This window comes from Oreochromis aureus, linkage group 15, assembly GCF_013358895.1.
Source record: "Oreochromis aureus strain Israel breed Guangdong linkage group 15, ZZ_aureus, whole genome shotgun sequence".
NCBI lineage: Eukaryota > Metazoa > Chordata > Actinopteri > Cichliformes > Cichlidae > Oreochromis > Oreochromis aureus.
The window spans coordinates 13,075,925-13,095,082 of NC_052956.1; the positions used below are offsets into that span (position 1 = coordinate 13,075,925).

The 19,158-nt window shown below is 40.7% G+C and overlaps 1 protein-coding gene across 2 annotated transcripts in view; it reads left to right on the forward strand.

The window, feature by feature from the left end:
- The window catches only part of LOC116324162 (protein eva-1 homolog A), a 75,763-nt gene that overhangs the window by 35,538 nt on the left and 21,067 nt on the right, over positions 1 to 19,158 (forward strand). Inside the window, exon 1 of one of the 2 annotated variants that reach the window (XM_039599369.1) lies at positions 11,194 to 11,741. The exons of the other annotated variant lie outside the window; for it this stretch is intronic. The gene's annotated coding sequence lies outside the window, so the exon portion shown is untranslated. Of the gene's footprint in view, positions 1 to 11,193; positions 11,742 to 19,158 lie in introns of those variants that run through there. 2 annotated transcript variants of the gene reach the window in all.

The following is a 19,158-nucleotide window of genomic DNA, read 5'->3' on the forward strand; positions in this document are numbered from 1 at the left end:
AAAATCTACAGTGTGTTAGATGTTTAACTTTAAGTGAGTATTCAGGTTTGTGATTCTCTATGCCCTGTGTTGAGGACCTTTAATAGACTATAAACTGCTGTTTAGATGTTTTGAACCCAAGTAATACAAGGATTAGGGGCACAAATAGATGTTTTTGGTCATGACTTATTACATTTTCTTCTAAAATTATGATTTTTTTCATAGTTTTTAGAAACAAAAAGTCAGAATTTCTATACAACCCCAGGGGTGCCCTCTGGAATGCCTTCTGAATAACACAGCAGCAAATGACCTGGAACCTGCCATCAGTCTATCAGTAGATCTCACACACACACAAACACATACACACGTACACACCACTGTCAAGCACCATTTACAACCACTACCCTAGGAGGAAGTCCCTTTAGTTTATGAAAAAAATGCTACAGATTACAGTCAGAAATAGATCGTCAGATGTCCGAGGGGGAAAAAGTCAGAATTCTCAGTTTCAGTCAAAATTTAGATAAAAAAGAAAAAAAGAAAAGTCATGACACCAAAATCTTTTTTTCACTGGCCCTAATACTCTTTTGTAGGTACATAACAATCAGGAAATAACTAGCTTTTATTTATGTATCACATTTAAACCAAAGTTACTTTACATTAAAAAGACAGAGTAATGAAAACATTCCTGAAGTTACTCACATACGATAGCTAGCTGATCCACTGGTTCCTGGTTGTGGGATTGGGGGCTTTTGTGGACTTGTTTTCGTGCATCATGCAGATGTTTGATGAGATTGGGATGTAGGGATGCGTTCTTGAACAGTTGTTAGAAGGTGTTGGGATGCACTGAGGGGGCTTTGTGTACAACAGTTCTTAGGGTGCAGAGTAAAGTAACAATCACACCAAGGCCAGGACCCAAATTGTACATGCAGAACTTTGCATTGAAATGACACAGTCAGTGTTATTCGCTTCACCTGTCAGTGTTTTCAATGTTGTAGCTGTACTCGTGTCTGCTCTCTCTCTCCCTCGCACACACAGTCATCCACCTTTCGTTATCGGCCTCAGCTTGCCTCTGATTTATAATTCCATCAGGGTTCAAGCTCCAGCTTCTTCCTCATGCAGCCCCAGGGGTGATCTACTCTTTAGGAATTAAACAGCAGCAAATGGCCTGGAACCTGCCATCAATCTACCAGTAGATCACACACACACTCTGCACAGCCACCATGTCAAGCATCGTTTACTCCCCTAGGAGGAAATCCCTAAGGTTTATTTTTTTGTTAAAAATTGCTCCAGGAGTCCAATAGCAAACTGAGTGCAGTTCATTTAACATTTGAATATTTTAAGATGATGATGTTTAAAATATATTTGTAGGAATGCTTCCTGTATTCCAAATTATTCATAGGCTAAGCTTGAAAATATTTGTCTCTCTCCTCCTGAAGATTGATGAATGAGTCTGCTTGGGGCATTTTCTGCAGAAAGCAAAGTTCCGCTGCGACTGCTTTGAACAATCTTCCTTTATGTCTCATTAGGTACTGTGTCAAGATGTTTGATGTTGGAATGAAAAACTGTGCCTCTTTTCATCAGTTATCTATATGTATATTTAATACAGAGTAGGTGGATATATTTTGGCAATGTGTAGTTAGAAGGGCTCGGTATGCCTGTCCTGCAGCTCTGCAACATAATTCTTCCATCTTGCCAATAACCCTCTTTTTCCAGACAGCCTGAAGGCATCCTGTTTCTGTATGTGCATGTCTTTATACCATCAAACATGGTGTTGTCTTTGAATTATTGCAAAAACACGATTTATGGACCCCCCATGCTAATCCGATCATATCTGGAGGAATCTTTCTCTTTCAAGTGTCAAAGGTCTCCCAGTTCCTACCCAGTGCACAGTTATTCTCCTTGCCTGAGAGTTATTAAAGCTTCAGATCTCAAAGGTGTGTTATAATGGGTCACGCCGATCAGGCCACACAGCCTCTTTTGAACCATGTAGCACAGGCTTTAGGGGGATAAAAGGTTATGGAAAGCTCGATGACCAGGTCTAATTGCTGAGTAGGAAATTGATTGATTATGGCATTTAGCTGGTCTGGTCCTCCTGCACTGGGAGCTCTGTGAAAATACCCTGTTCTAACCCTGAGGTTGAAACCACATAATGGCTATAGGATCCCTCAAAAATCCTAGTGAAAGTATAATGAGTCCATTAATATAGTTTATGCGTTCTTGATATAAAGAACTTCCACCACTTCTCTGGCCTTTGGACCAAACATGGAAGTAAAGCAATGAAGTAGAACTAATGAACTAAGTTTATCTCAGTTCATGGCTTAGTGTCATTTTTTTTAGAGCTGGTCAAAATGTAGATGCTCAGATAAACATGATTTTCTATTTGTTTTCTAATGTAGACTTTGTAAATATTTCACTCAGCATGGATCCTGCACCAAGGCTGGTGTCCTATCATGCGATTTTTAAAGGGAATAATTCATTTCAAAGGTCTTTGTTTGCTCATGCCGCACCTCTTCACTGAGTTTCATGAAATTCAAATGGGTAGTTTTTTGCATAATGTTGCTGATACAAAGGCGCACAGACATGTAAATGGTGCTGAAAACACAAATCGTTTCCTCTTTAGCAGTGGAATAAAAAGTCGAGTAATAAAAGTCGAGTATATGTGGTTTCATAGTGCCCCTGACAGTCAAAAAATAAGCCGCCGTGCTGTCTATCACGCCAGTTACATGTGCCAAAAACATGTACACTCCATAGTGATTTTATAGTTCATTTGTACAATTATTTTACAGTCTAACTTTATGAACAGCCACAGAATAAAAGAAACCAGTGATTATGTTTTCAACATTTGTTTCTTAATCGTTGCATTATCTTTTTTCTTGTAGTATTTGAACTTTAGTGTGATGCGGGAATACAGAGATATATGGAGGTGTGGTCACTGGAGTGCACTCATGGTATTTTTAACGGACAAAGGATGGGCAGTGGAGGCCGTGGCTGCCAGACATAGCTCAGCGGGGGCTGATTTAGATGTAACTGGGGGAAAGAGAGGAAGATAGAGATGTAATTCAGAAACTTGAGGGTTTGAATTCTCCAAGTTGGTTATGTGGACACGAACACTCAAGTGCACATACATACAAATACACATGGACATAGATACTTGAGGAACACATGCGACCGCTGGTAGCCACACACTCCTCTGGCTGCCCCACACACATTCATGTCCTGTCAGCAAAGAGACTGAGGTTGATGTTTATTTTGGCTCTCATGTATAGAGCTGCAGTCCAGCCGGGCAGCCAGTAGTTGCTGCTGGGCCCCATCATTCCCCCTTTGAGCGTATCCTAGAGCTGTATGACTGGTGGTCATATGTCCCAAAATACACCAAAGTATGGTATTCACCTTTATTCAGCACGTGTAACCTGACATGCATACTAGGGTTGTCAAGACACTAGAATTTCAAACTCAGAACAGTTACCCAGGAAAATACTCAGTCACTTTTGATTCCACATGGGGGGGAGACATGAAACAAAGAAGTATTTTTCTTTTTCCTGTTTTTAAGTTGTCTTACAAAATAAAGTAACATAATTGTAAGTTATATATATAAGACTCTCTTAGAAAGTGCAAAAAAAGAGATCGTGCTGTGCCTCTAGTCACTTGGGACTACATTTCCTTTATTGATCACATAGAGCTGGTAATATGAGCTACCACTATTTCTATTTAGTTGTTTTAGGCTTTTCAATCTGGGGCTTTAAGACAAATGTAAAACTTTTAAGATGAATATAATTGCATTATCTTGTTAAATTAACCATGTCTATTAACATTACAGATGAGCAGGACTGATCATGTTTGCTGCCTAGCTCCAACATTAACACTGTAATTTTATTATTAGCCATAGTGATAACAGCAGGCTAATGTGGCTGTTGGGAAATTGCTAATAGCTAAATGGCTAATGGTAGCATGTGTGCTGGCCAAATTAAGATTAATGATAACTGTTTAAATACTTCAGTGTGAAATGTAATATTTCAATTCCTCATAAATTCTTATTCAGTGCTGTGAATGTCAGTCATTTCAGCTGCTAGTGAGGGAAGGGGCATATGGCGAATATGGCGCTGTTGCTATCAGTACTGTTTTAAATGACTGTCTAATCTGATTTTTAATATTGCTTAGTATCTGAGTATCCACTTAAATTCTTAATCTTTAGCATCAGTAACAGTCTTGCTAGTTTTTTAATTCAGGTGTTTTTCAGGCATCTTAAAAAAAGAAAAAACCATTTGTAAAATATGATAATGGTGAATGCGATGATCAAAAGATTATTTATCTTCAAATAAATATATTTACTGTTTGCTCATCTGAGTATGAAGGCACAAGTTGCTAGGTTTTGCTCTTAAGGACTTATTTATACATTTTCCAGAAATAACCATCACCGTTATTTAATTTTCTTTCATCCTGTTTGGTTTTGTTATGAATGACTCAGCATCAGCTTTTGACTTCATTATTAGTCTGAACAAAGGAGTTTTCAGGAAACAAAAATGAAAGCAAATTTCCTGTAAGCTGGAGTTGTACAAATATTTTATTATTCCATTTAAGTAGGTTTCATAGTGTGTCCACACTGTATATTCATGGCTTAAGGAAACAAAGAATTCCTTGACTATGTATTCACCTGAATGCACTTTCAGCAGAGGTGTGCTCTGCTACAGCTGGCCTAATCCAAATGTATCAAGTACGGCATCAACAACTTATCCACGACCTAACTTTACCCTTAAATACCTCCTTGGTAACGTCAGACGACTCTGGCTCTTATTGCACGATTATGCCATTTTACACTTTATAACTAACCCAGCACATTGAGTATTTTATGAGGGTAATACAACCAGTAAACCTGGAAAATGTGATCTGTATTGCGTCTGAGTTTAGTGAGCGGAGAAGTGAGCACAAAGGCCGTAGAGGCAGCTCTAAATGCTCCCCAGCCTCGTAACACAAGCCTGACTCTGCAGAAACCCCGTGATAACAGCCACAACTGGCACACTCATGAACACTGCAGCGAGAAAACACAAAGCACGTGACCTGGCCTGACCTGTGTGGGTGTGTTGCATTAATAGTAGTTGTTGTGGGTTTAGCCAATAGCCATATAAGGCATTGGTTTTGACTAGTATAACATCATCTTTGCTGACCTTTTTGTCCCTTCAAAACACCACTAATCTACACTAGCTTGGTGAAGTCACAGGCTAATGTAAAAAGAATTCTTTGGAAGAGGATGAAGAACATGTGAGGAGTTTCTTGTAATTTGCTGACACTAGAGCTTGCGGGTTTCATGTTTTGCCAACATGTTCAGTCAGCTGATGTCTGGCTTAGACCATGTCTTTCTGACTCACAGCATCTGGTGTCTGCTGTCACTCTAGAGCGCATAAGCGATGAACGATGTATGTGATTTACCAGGTATACAGTACTGTGCAAAAGTCTTAAGCCATTGTTCATATCTTTATATTTTGCTAGGAAATGGAAACTAGCAGTGCAAACATACATGAAAAGACGGTAAGTGAGGCAAAACCAGAATTTTTTTCATTTCGGACAAGCTTGAAAGTCAGTTTGGCACGACCATCTTTATTCTTCAACACAGAACAACCTCTATTAGGCAGACTTTCTTGTAATGTCTTCAAGTAGTCTTCAGGACTTCAGACTTTTGGAAGGACATTCAAGCTCTTGTTTGGATGTCGGCTGCCTTTTGTACCGTTTTTCGTCAAGATGGTCCCACAGCGCTCTGGGGAGGCCAATCCGTGATAGATAAACATCGACACACATCTGTGCACACATGAAGAAAAGGTGTTACATTTTCTGTTAAAGTTCTCATAGTTTCTATGACTTTTCTTCCCCCCGTTTGCCTTTGGTTTTCACACGTTTCAACAACTCGAAGAAAACAATCAAGCACTTTCACTGTGAATGTCTGGCACTGTCAGTGTCTTTTGCCTCTTTCCTTTGTCATATTCCCACATTTCTGCCACGCTCATTGCTTTTCAAAGCCTCAAGGCCTCTGTTTTTGGCAGTCGCCACCATGAGCCACAATTTCAAATAAGATGTGACAAGCAAGAGGTGACTCTGACTATGGCATTGCATGCTTATTGGCTAATGTCAACTAATGAGCATGCCCTGGATAACCCACCTTTCAGAAACTTAGTATAACCAAAATTTCACCAAGATGAGTGACTGAGCCATTAAAGGAAAGTGTTTAATGGTCAAGCCAGAAGTGCTGTTGTCCTATAGACTTTTATAGAACCCCCCTAGTGGCTATTAAAAAGAATGCAGGTTTAAGGCACTTCTGCGCGGGCTTCACATGTTAGACCTATGTTATGTACATCTACCTTTTATTACCATAAGAGGTTACAGAGTGTCTCTTTGTGAAAAAATTGTAACTTCTAAAAGATGGACGTCTCATGGAGGTCTGAAAACTGAAGCCAAAATACAAGGGCCTTCAAAAAAACCCCAAAAAACCCTGAAACCCAACTCTACAAAAGTCTGTGAGGAAACAAACCCCATAGACCTTTGTATGGTCACTTTTTTTTTACTATTTTTAAATCTTTCTAATGTGCACTTTGTAAATGACAGTCTTATTTAAAGTCAAATCAACAATGAAGCGGGTGTATTCTTTAGGGCGAGTCCGACTTGTGATTGAGAAGTACCTTTTGAGCCTGTCAAGCACAAACACATTCAGTTTAAAAAAAGAACATGACCACAATGCTTAATTCAAGGTTTCAAGTGTTGGCGGCAACCATCTTTTGTATACAATGCGTAGAAGAAATATGAATTTTGACTTTGGGAATGCTTGGTTTACACTATATTCAAAGTATTCAAAAGCAATCAACTGAACTGCCACAAGCTTCAGCTGTAAACATTGCTTTTCTGCCCAGAATATGTCATGTTACCGAAGCTGCATGCCACATAATCAGAATGTGTTTAAAGAAAAAGTCAATTGCTACTTAAACTCTAGAGCCTTTAATTTATCTGATGCAAGATAAAAAGAAAAAACTAAAACAGAGAGAAACAGCCTTTTTTTTTAATTAAAAAGCAAGATTACTAAAGAAAACCATGAATAAACAGGACTCATTACAGCAACTGATGTGGCACTTATAAAGTGTCTTAAACTAGATATTAAGAAAGCACCCAGTCTGCCAGGCGAAATGCACTTAAGCAAAGCTAAACTTCACTAACCCACAAATTTGCCCAGTTACAGTCAGAAGTGAAAAAGGGCGAAAACGGCTTTGTTCTTAACAACTTTCACTGTGTCGCTTGAAACTGTAAAAAGAAAAAAAATCCATTGTGACGCAAAACTCTCTATCTGAGACCAACATCCATGACCGAAGCAAATTAAGAGCATTGTCAGAGCCCAGCCATTATGTTTTTCTCCTAAGCTCAGTGCTGCAGTGTTTTCTATCCAAAGCTATTCAACGTGGCTGGTACCAAAAAAGCCCCTTAAATTAAAACAGAAGGAGGAAAAAAAAAGTAGCAAAGCGGAAGCTGGACCGTGAGCCAGCCAGACGCTTTGATCCCACCACAGACTGCTTAGTAAACATGGCGGGGAAGAAGCGAGATACAGACAGAGATAGCACAGGTGACTTGATAGACCTTACAGTTAGCGCTCACTGGGTCAGGTTAACTCTTTTGTAACCTCTGAAGCATTCAACAGCTCTGTTTGCACATGTCTGTATATACATAATGATCTGTTAACCCAAACACAAGATAAACCCAAACGGTGATAATACTGTGCATTGTTTCTGTGATGTAGTTTGTAGGGCATTGATTAGGACCAGAATCATACACATAGTCACTACTTCAGAAAGATTCTTCATGTGAAACAAAGCATTACCTCAGAGGTATGTAAGACTATGCATTGACTGTTTTATTACTATATTCTAGTAATGATTAATGGTTATTCTTTTCTCTATATGATGTTTTGCCCATTTAGCTTCATTGTTCAGACTTTTGGGATTACAAGTTTATCCTAAACCAGATTTTTATACCAGTTTCATACAGTTTGGTCACATAAAAGTGGTGACTATTCGATTTAGTTATAAGGGGTTTTTCTGATGAGCATTTTGGGGTCTGTCGCTCCGCTGCCACTTATGTCCCTGTAACTGTTCCAGCCCCCAAACATATGAAGCTCTTTCCAGAGTGGAGGAATGTTTTGCATTTAGCTGTGGGCTGTTTACCTCCTTTACAAATGAAGGAAAATCGAAGCATGCAGTGAAGCTAACATTCATACAGTCACACATTTGCATGGATGTAAAGACAAATTCAGATAAAATATACAAAACTGTACACACTAACACAAACGTCTGCCCACTTCCTGTGGTTTTTTTGCTTGGCCTGTGTTCCCAAATGAGCAACTGCTTCTTTGTTGGGCTGGAAACTGCAAAATAAGCAAAGCTCCGGACGAGAATTTGCTGCCAACTTTGTCGGCTTCACACACTCGTTAAACTGTGCACACTACTGTTTTCGTGTCATTGTGTGCCCACGGCAAAAACTACTCTCTGCTTTTTCTGTGAGATCCATACTTCTTGTTTTCATTTGTGTGAGGAGTGTTGAATCAGATGTGTTGGGGGGGAGCAGGCTAATGCTTTCCAGTCTGTGGCTGGTTTCAGTTTTCTTTCTGTGGTGGACAAAGACAGAGAAGAAGAGAGAGATTATTAGAGAGAGAAGGCAGAATTTTTGTGAACGGAGGGGGCAGTCTTGGGTGGGGGGATTCAAAGAGAGTAATTCCCAGGATATCTTAAGGTGGAAATAAAGTGTGAATTCAAATGTTTTACAAAAAACACATTAAAATGTAAATGTGTTTTCTAGTTAATGCATATTTACTTTCATATTTTTTTGGCTTGGTAGTAATTTGACAATATAATTATTACATTTTGTCAAGTTTTTGTCCAGTACTATGTAAAACTACATCCAAAAGTCTTTAGTCACCCATCATTTCTTTATATTTTCCTTCCAAAGAGCCAGGGTGTCAAGGTCTTTCAAAGTTTTCCTTGGACATTGGCTACTTTTTCTCTCATTTTTTTGTCAACAAGGTAATTCCCAAAGAGCTTTTAGGCAAAAACTTGGAATAGTGAGTGTCTACAACCATCTGTAAGATAAGATGAGATAACTCTTTATTGTCATTGCACAGTCATACATAGTACAATAGTACAATGAAATTGGAAAACTGTCCTACGTCGGCACTACATGTAACACAACACGACACGATACGACACATCACAACGCAACACAAACAACACAACACAGTATAATAACTTAGTAATAAAAAAGAAGAATAAGTGTATTTGTATTGCACACTGTTATTATTGCACATTAATTATTATTGCACCTTGTTATAAATATAAATATTATTATTATTACTGTTTTTACCGTTGTTAACGGTAAGTCCAGGTAGGTAGCCAGTCAGGTCAGCTATTTGCGTTGATCAGGGCTATTGCCCTGTTGTAAAAGCTGTCCTTGAGTCTATTCGTTCGGGACCTCAGCAGCCTGAACCTCCTGCCAGACGGCAGCAGCTTAAACACCCCGTGTCCTGGGTGTGTACCGTCCCGTAGGATGCTGCGTGCCCTCTTGAGACAGCGAGTGCTGTACAGGTCCTTCAGGGAGGGAAGAGGATGTCCAATGATTTTTTGGGCCATACTGATGACCCTCTGGAGTGCCTTTCTCTGTGCTGTGGTGCAGCTGGAGAACCACACACCGATGCAATATGTCAGCACACTTTCAGTGGAGCAGCGGTAGAAAACGGTCAGCAGCTCCTTCTTCAGGTCCGTTTTTCTGAGGATTCTCAGAAAGTGGAGACGCTGTTGGGCCTTCTTTAAAACCGCAGAGGTGTTAGAGCTCCATTGGAGGTCTGTGTCTATGTGCACACCCAGAAACTTGAAACTGGAGACCCTTTCCACACACTCCCCGTTGATGCTGACAGGCTGCAGCTCAGGCTTCCTCCTTCTGAAATCAACTACCAGTTCTTTTGTCTTGTTGGTATTGAGGTCCAGGTTGTTATCTACACACCAATCTGACAGCCTCTGAACTTCAGCTCTGTACGCCGTCTCATCTCCCCCAGAGATGAGCCCCACCACGGTGGTATCATCTGCAAACTTGATGACTGCGTTGTCTGGGTGGGTACTAACACAGTCATGTGTGTACAGAGTGTACAGTAGGGGACTCAGTACACAGCCTTGTGGAGAGCTGGTGTTAAGGCTGAGGGCTGAGATAACCACCTGGAGGTGGTGCCTGTGGTGGAGGCTCTATCATGGTTTGGGGTTGTATTTCAGCCAGTGGTAGGGGGGGTCTTGTCCAAATTGATGGAATTATGAATACACAGAAGTACAGTCAGATTTTGATCCATCATGAAAAATCATCTAGAAAGGAAATGGCTTCATTTTTCAGCAAGCCTATGATTCCTGAATAGAAAAACACACAATGGATCGCTATCAGTCATGGATTGGCCTCCCCAGAGCCTGCATCTCAACATTACTGAAGCAGTGTAGGATCATCTTGACTTGACAGAGAACAGAACAAAAGCAAGCCAACATCCAGTGAAGAGCTTTGAATGTCCTTCAAGAAGGACATTGGATTTCTTAAGAAGCAAGTGCATGCCCCACAGTTTTTAGAGTTCAAAGATGCACCCAAGGAATCAGAGATATTAATATCAGTTAAGTTTAAAGGGAAGTTTTTCTTAAACACACTCATTATATCGGTTTCTGTCAAAAGGATCTTTTCTCTAAAGATCATGAATCTGCTAATGTTTCTCCTTAGAGGTTATGAATGAGCACAGTGATCTGCTTTCCAAATCTCAGCAACAAGCTGCTTAGTTGGTACAACTTCCTGTCAGGAAACCAAAATAATGGAAAAAATTGCTTTCATGTTACACGAATGATCAGTATGGACAAACCGCTGACTGCTGACAAATCTATCTTGTCTAATGGAACGTATGATCTTACTGCCCAGCCCCGCAGCCGTGCATGTCTGTTTACATGCAGCCTGGAGCCGCATGTTCCATCTCTGGCACACCGCATTCCCAGTTTTCCAGCCTAAGTTGAATGAAATTTTCAGCTCATTCCCCGGAGCCTCACTCAAACTTTTTCATTGCTTCTCTTACTTTCTCTCGTACTCAGACAGCCCTCCTCCTCTCCTGCCTGCTCCTTCCCTCCCCTTTGTACCTCTTCTCTGACTGCTCGCTCACACAGCAGTGGGCTGTGTAGGTGGACACTACACGTGTCCCTTGTCTTTCTCTCCTTCCCTCTCTCGCACACACACTCTCTCTCTCCCTCCCTCACCACCTCATTCTCTCTCTTGCTCTCTCCTGCTGTCACATTCCAGTTGTCTAAAGCCGGGTTTAACTTTCTTTCTCACTGAGTGTAGGAAGGAAGGCTAAACCAAAAAGAGCACAGGCATTAGCAGAGCCTTAGTCTTTCCGGATGAGAAGAAGAAAAGACGAGGAAACTCTCTTCATACTCCATTTGGCTTAAAAAGGGGGAGTCACCCAAAAGGAGCATACCTTCTTAAAGGGGCTATTCTTTTTTTCCTCCCTCCTTCCTTTCTTTGCCTTTTTTGGGCCGTGCTCTCTCATTCTGGTTAGACCCACAGCGGACTATTCACGTGAGTGCTTGTTTTTACGGCAAAGCCAGTTCTAGTTCTCTTGCCGGGACAGAGAGGAGGAGGATTAGGGGGGAGTGTTTGACAGAGACATACGCTCAAAGAGAAAGCTGCCGCTTGGACCCGCAAAGGATTTTCCGTTCAGCGATGTGTGTGTAAGTGTCACCTGGTCTCCTGTCTGAACACGCTTTTAAATCTCTTCGCTGTACTCCGGCCACTTTTGCCTCAGACTTGGAAACAAGCATGTGATCTGAGACGCAATTTGTAATACTTAAAGAGTTTTAAAGTGTACTGTACTGAACTCTAAACCAAAATAAATAGTGGGTGTGTTTCACATCCACAGTATATCATGTGTTACATATCCTTTAGACTCCCTGTGGCTTCCAAATCCTCATCTGTGTTAAAGTTTTCCATTCTGAACTTCAAATGTTTTATGTCCTTTTGTGTCTGCTTATTTTGCTTTTGCCTTTTGAAAAGTCTTGCTTGCATTGCCTCCAGGAATGTTATTGCTGTTTTAGCTCTTGCAATTAAGGATTTGAGAATGTATGAAGGGATACAATAGTGTGAGAGTCAGTGCCAAGCATTTGGAACTTAAGACAGCAGTCTGTCTTAAGATTGCTGTGAAATGTGAAGAAACAAGTTCTGTGAGTTGAGAAATAAATTTGCCCAAAAGATCGGCTAGATTAGATTTGTAGACATAAGCTTAGATAAACATCATAAGATCACTTAGTTATAAAATACGCGTGTGTCTCACTCGGTCCTGGTACCTTTAATAGAGGGACTGAAACTCTGTTTTCAGGTTTTCCTTTTGTGTGTGGGTTTCTATGGACGGTCAGTGTTTTCGTCAATGAACAGGATCTGTTAGCAGTTAGACTCCACTGTAATTAACCACAGGGTGCATAATACTGTAAAGAAAACCCGAAGTACTGACTTGTTGTTACACATGCCAAAAGGTTACTGCTGACTCAGAGTGGGTAGTGGCATGAACTCCCCAAACATGGGCCACCTTAACTCCAAAACTCTATAAGATCACTTCCTTTCTCATCCATGTAGCTAACAGTTATTTTCCCTGCTGATTAATTTGAAAGATAATTTTTATGTGTTATGTATTATTCGATAATTTTGACTAGAGACTGGTTGGCAACAACCAGGCAAACTCAGGTTGCTAGGAAAATGATGTATCCCCAACTGGTTGCCGGGTGGCTGCTGCGGATTTTGGTGTGTTGTTGGGTGAAACCAGTCGAGAAAAGTATGTTGCATCAAAAGCTTCCTTTTGCTGTGGCAGATTGCCACAGTCACACATAGTTTGCACTGAAGTCACCAATTTGTATGTAAACACTTGCCAACTACTCACAAGCTTTAAAGCTGAAGCCAATAAGTGTTCACACAACATTTACTTTAAAAATAAACCCTCTGCGTTTCTGTTCTGTTTCTGTTTCTGTTGCGTCTCACGTTTTACCACTTTGCAAGTAGCTGGTGAGTGTTTGCTGGCAAGTCAGCTTCTTTCATACAAACTATGTCATCATAATGTGCTAGCAAGTGATCTCAACAGGGTTTTCAGCGCAGCATAAAGTGACTGCCAGCAACCTCCAGCAATTGCTCATTGACCAATGGGGGAATGCCTAGCAAACAGGTGAGGTGCTGACTAGATCATGGGTTCAGATCAAATTAAGATAAAGGGACCAAGCTTTAACATTTGTAAACCTATTAACAGCATTTTTTGATGACTTTCCTAGAAAAAAGTTAGGAGAATTTGATGACGTGTTGACTACTTTTCTGCTGATCATGTAGACAATAAGTCATTTTATCAGTAATCTTTTGTGTATTTGGGGCGATCGTGGCTCAAGAGTTGGGAGTTCGCCTTGTAATTGGAAGGTTGCCGGTTCGAGCCCCGGCTTGGACAGTCTCGGTCGTTGTGTCCTTGGGCAAGACACTTCACCCGTTGCCTACTGGTGGTGGTCAGAGGGCCCGGTGGCGCCAGTGTCCGGCAGCCTTGCCTCTGTCAGTGCGCCCCAGGGTGGCTGTGGCTACAACGTAGCTTGCCATCACCAGTGTGTGAATGGGTGAATGACTGGATATGTAAAGCGCTTTGAGGTCCTTAGGGACTAGAAAAGTGCTATATAAATACAGGCCATTTACCATTTACCATATTTCTCCCGTAAGTCGGTTTAACTAATAGAAAAACCCGAACCAGTATAGTGCGAGGGCTGGTTGGCTCTGTTATGGTCACTGCAAAGGATTTTTTAAGTGATCTGTTTTATCCAGTGATAAAATATTTCCAACCTGATGGAAATTGCTAATAATTTCTCAATAGGGCACGAGGGTCACTGAATGGTTTGATGAGTATGATAATGACTCAGCAGTCTCCAGCACTATTATAAAGACACTACCTACTGTAATCCAACACTCACTCCTATGTCATCTAATGACACTTAATCAGCAACCATTTCACATCATAGTTTAGCGCAAGGCCGGAAAGAGCTAAACACAAAAGATACTTCTTTACCTTAATTTTCAATCATCTTGAAGAACATTAACAACAAAACTTTTAAAAAAGGGGCTAAAAGGCGAAACGGCACATGGCAATCTTCTCATTAGCTTCCTTAGCACGGAAAATAAAGACACACTGTGTCACAATAGGAACCCGAAAGCAGAGCTGGACCAGAATTTTCAGTCTTGTCACATTTTTCTTACATTTCTTTGATGATAAACTAGAAAACATGTTTAATGTTTAAACCACTGGTACAATTTAAGCAAGTCTTCCTGCACTTCAACCCGTGTGTTTTTACAAAAGCCAGCTTTGAACACAAATGTGGGTTTAACTCCCGGCAGTGCATGCACAACACCCGAACGCACACGTCACCCTTCAGAAACAGGCCTGAGAAAACCAGCGAGCTGCTAAGAGGACACAATGGTGCAGTCAGTTCCTGGATGCCAAAATGACCAGACTGTTTAGCTGGCTTCCAAATTGTCGGTGTGTGTGTGTGTGTCTGTGTGTTTGTGTATATGTGTTTGTGTGTGTTTTACTGTCTGTTGTAAACACGTGTATACAGTACTTTTGCGCTCATTCCTCCATGTTTGAGCTACTTGTCAGCCTGTGAGTGTGTGCTGTGTCCACACCTCTCCCTCCCAGTCAAGTTTCCCTCTAATTGACGCGTTGCTGTTCCCCCATAGCGCCAGTTTGCAGTGCCGTCCTGGTCCCTCCCAAACCACAAGGGACTCTTTGTTTGTAATTTATGAATTAGTGTGTGGTTTGGGTTACGAGAAGAGAGGGCAGGCCGGAGGCTAAGGCACAGGAACGACAGCAGGACTACTTGATTAGCTGAATGCTAACCCGATTTTGTTTATTATTTCTGATTATTACTTTGGAAGTCCTGCATAGAAAGAAGGAAAGCTCAAGATGACAGTAGACATGATTAATGGAGAAGAAAATGAATGGGCTTCTCTGTCTCTTTCCCTCTGCTTTTCTTTGTGTGTCTTTTGCGCCCACAGATGTGACTTCACGTTTGACAATGCCGTGATAATCTTTTTAAATCTGTGTCCAGCCATCAGATAAGGCTGGCGGCTCAGTTGTAAACACAGTGCATACATAAAGCCTTCTCTTCATCTTCATAGTTTCATATATACAGCTTCATACTGAGCTGCCTGGAGCACTCTTTCCACCATCCGTTCGCCCCCCTTGTCTCTTTTTCATCAAGTGGTTATATTTACTTTGTCTAGTCTGAATGGAACCTGGCACAGTATTATGCTTTGGCCTGGTCCTTCTTTTCACAAAATAGCAAAGCCCTTTCCAACCTCATCTTTTTTTTTACACTTGATTTGATTTTTATCCCTTTCTCCCTGTTCTCTGTTTTTGAAACTCAGCATGCATTCCTAATGGCTTCAGCTCTCCTAGAGAGATGTTTTCATTTCCCCCCCCCTTCCTTCCTACTGACCTTCCTTCCTTCCCTCTTTCCTTCCAGGATGAGGCTTGAAAAAAAAAAGTGAAAGAAATTTGAAGGGGGGTGAGGAGGTCCTCTGATTGCCAAAGCAGATGCCCCACTCAACCCCAAAACAAAAAACGTTCCTGACATTCTTCAGCACCAACATGCAGCTGCTTGCAGGCCAGGCTGGGGTTCTTCTGCCCCCCACATCCCACCCAATACTTCCCCACCAGCATCTTGGTCTATATATCATCATCACGTTAACTGTATAGCCTTAGCTCAAGCTGCTTCTCACTTTCATTTTCTATTTTTTATTATCTCCAGAGTCCAGAGCATTTGCCATGACTTAACCCATACTTCAAATCTAACTACCGGGGACCCCCGCTCTCAAATTTTATATACTACAGTTTCATTGATAACAAGCTGACTGTACAAACTAATAATCATGTTAAAGGTTTGATAGTTCTGCTTCCAAAAGGTACAAGAATCTTTTCTTTTGTCTCGGGCCAGTTCTTTGTACTTTGAAATCAGTGGTAGTTGTAGCAGACTTCTTTAGTCTTCTCCTGGGGGAATAGTGTTTTATCACTCCTCTGATGTCCAGGTTATTGCCTGGACTGTTCCAGGATAAAGGGATTTGAGGAGCTCATAGCTTTTGAGAGTAATTTATTTCCCACTGAGATTGTGAGGGTAAGTCCTCGGGATCGTGGCAGAATTAAAAGGTCAACAAGGTGAGAAAGGGAAAAAAAGCGCCTTAGCCCGGTGCACATGGGCGCACAGAAGTTAACACTTGAAGATCTGAAACACACCAAGACACTTGCACTTGTAGTCTATTGCTGTGTGAACATGCAGCACTGAGAGTGATGCACTAGTCACGGTGCAAGAGAAACAAAGTAAGATGAGCATTTATTCTATTCCCATTCACTTTTATATTGTTTAAATACTCTCTTTTATTAATTCATTTAGATATTTAAGTTTACCCGTTCATACTAATTGGTGTAGAAGGTGTCAAACTTGCTGATCTAACAAAAATAACTCTTAACAATGTCATGGCAGAGAACCTCTTGAAAGAATTAATTCAGCAGGGCTTTTTGCCTTTTAGCTGACCTTTAGCAGGCCACGCTTACCCAAATTAATATACTCTCAAAGGGAATCTGGTAAAGATCAAGAACACTGCACTTCACAGCGAGAATGTGTCCTTAAATATGTTGGCCACTGAAGCACGTTCATAGTAGACCGGAGAAATAAAGAGCATTGTACTGTTAGCTTTGTCTACTCATGTCAGTGTTTTACCAACGGTGCGGATGTTTGCTTACTTACCTGTCTGGTCGAGTTTGTGTGTGTGCATGTATACCAGACGTGGGTCAGCCGGTATCTGCCAATGACTGTGAATGGTTTAACCTGCTTAGAGTCAAAATGATGGATGGTGTTTGACAGTGTAGTTATACTGGGAGAGTGTGAAAAATTAAGTTTGCTTTTACGGCTGCCCGAAGTTTCCAGACACGTTCAAGTTCATGAAGAATGGCTTGAAGTGGTCACCTGTGAGAGTTGGATCTGCTGTATGGAGTAATGCTGCATTAATGCTGCTCTTCTCTTCTTTGGAGGCTGGTTTGGAGTAGCATGTGGTGTGTTTTTACAGCCCAGCTCACCCTGCCTCATCCCACCTCACCCCGGCTCGTCCCCATTAAACTCAATTTGTTCTGAGACTCGAAGATCACTTTGAGCCCAGAAGCATGTGCTGCATAAGCAAAGCAATGCAGGGAAATGTATTTTAGAAAGTTTAGTGGTAAAATTGTAAAAAAAAAAAAAAAAAAAAAAGAAGAAGAAGAAGGAAAGAAAAGAAAAGAAAAGAAAAGAAAAACTGCTTAAAGATGGGCCTAAGAAAGGCACCATCACAAATGCTTTTTAAACAGTTAATCAAAAATGTAGTTTGAGCGTCTGGTGTGTGCTCTGTAAGGTTTTGCTCACATTGTGTAAAGTTACAGTACTTCTTATGATCTAAATCTTATATGTTTTAATTTTTTTTTTGTTTTCTTATATGTTCTTTTATGTTTTGGGCCTGGTTGAGTCCTTATTAGATGTCAGCAGACTTTCAAAAAGCCCAAACTCTCCTCAGAAATCCACTGAGACCTCCAATAAAGGTTAAAATATGCAGCAGGATTACAGGGAACAGATTTAATGAAGACCCAGCATCTCAGTGAAGAGAATTCAAGATGAAGCTTGTTTTATCTAAACATGTGTTTTAACTCAGGACACATGTGATAGGTTTTAATATACAGTAAACATGTGTTGTGGATTGTGTTGCCTTGGTAGTTTTATCGCTGTTGTAGTTCAGGTTTTAGAAATTAGCAGACATGCTTAATGATGTCTTGAGATTTTACAGCCCAGGGTTTTCGAATGAAGCATTAAATGAATATCTACAGATGTGTGTTCGTTTTTCTTAGACTGGAGAACATCTGCTGCTACGTAAATGTGTGCTTGTAATTTAAGATAAGGCCTGAACTTTGGGGCTAATTTTTTATGGTATTTCTGGATGAACATATTAAAAAGCAAACATTTTTTCTGGCCTTGCATTGAAGTCCATAACTCCGAGTTTAGCATTATGTTCTCAACCTGACATCAGGACACTATTTATGCCACAAATTTGCTCAGAGAATTGATTGAAAAATCTTTTCAAATAGCATGGACATCATATGAGCTGTCCTAGCTCTGGCATGAGAGAATTACCGTGATAAGTATCTGAAACAATCTGCAGGACACAGAGCTCAAGTAGAAATGTGATGCCTCAAACAGCCGAGGTCAGTCCACTTATCACTTGTCCTGTGTGGAGGGTGGCCCTGCTGTAGAGAATATTGACCTTTAATTGTTGTTTTCAGGGTCAAAGGTTATCTCTTATCAGCTGCTGTCACACACAGTATAAGGATATGCTGAAGGAAATAATCTTAACAGAATATGTCTTAAGGAATTCAGGTGTCGTTATTCTCCAGTGTTCAATGGTAGATGTCCAACTTTTTTCTGTCTACTGTTTACAGAGCAGTATAATAAATATGTCTGAATCAAAGGGTAGTTCAGGTTTTTGCTTTTTATTTTTGTAGTTTGTGTCATCATCATTTTTGTCTATTAACATGATACTGATCAAGTTAATCAGAATGAATGCATCAACAACACAAAGCTGGGCTGAGTATAGAGTGTATAATAAATCCACATGGTAGCCATTGTTGCTTGTGTCCAGATCTCTGGTAGCATTTCTGTTGCACTAGCTTTCAGTATTATTTCAAGAAAAGAAAGTATAGTTTTTACAGCCTCTCCTGCCCACTCCTAAAATAGGCATAATTACACCAGCAATTTAAAAACACCACTGCCTAGTTTTACATGGAGTTACAATACTGGTTACAGTTGGTTCCTCCTTGGGAAGAAAAAGGTGCATTTCTGTTGTTTACGAAAAGACAAGAAAAAGAAATTAAAGTTAATTACTGGGCCCAAGTGGTGTTTTTGACTGTACCAAACAAGCCAGGCTGGTGAAATCCAGTCTTTCGCCTAACCTAGGGTAACCGGTTCCTTGTTTCAGGTAAGTGATGACCATCTAAAGGTGAGAGTGGTGTTGATACCTTAATCCAGTGCTCTGTGGGCGTGTCCTAAGGTTACCATTTCA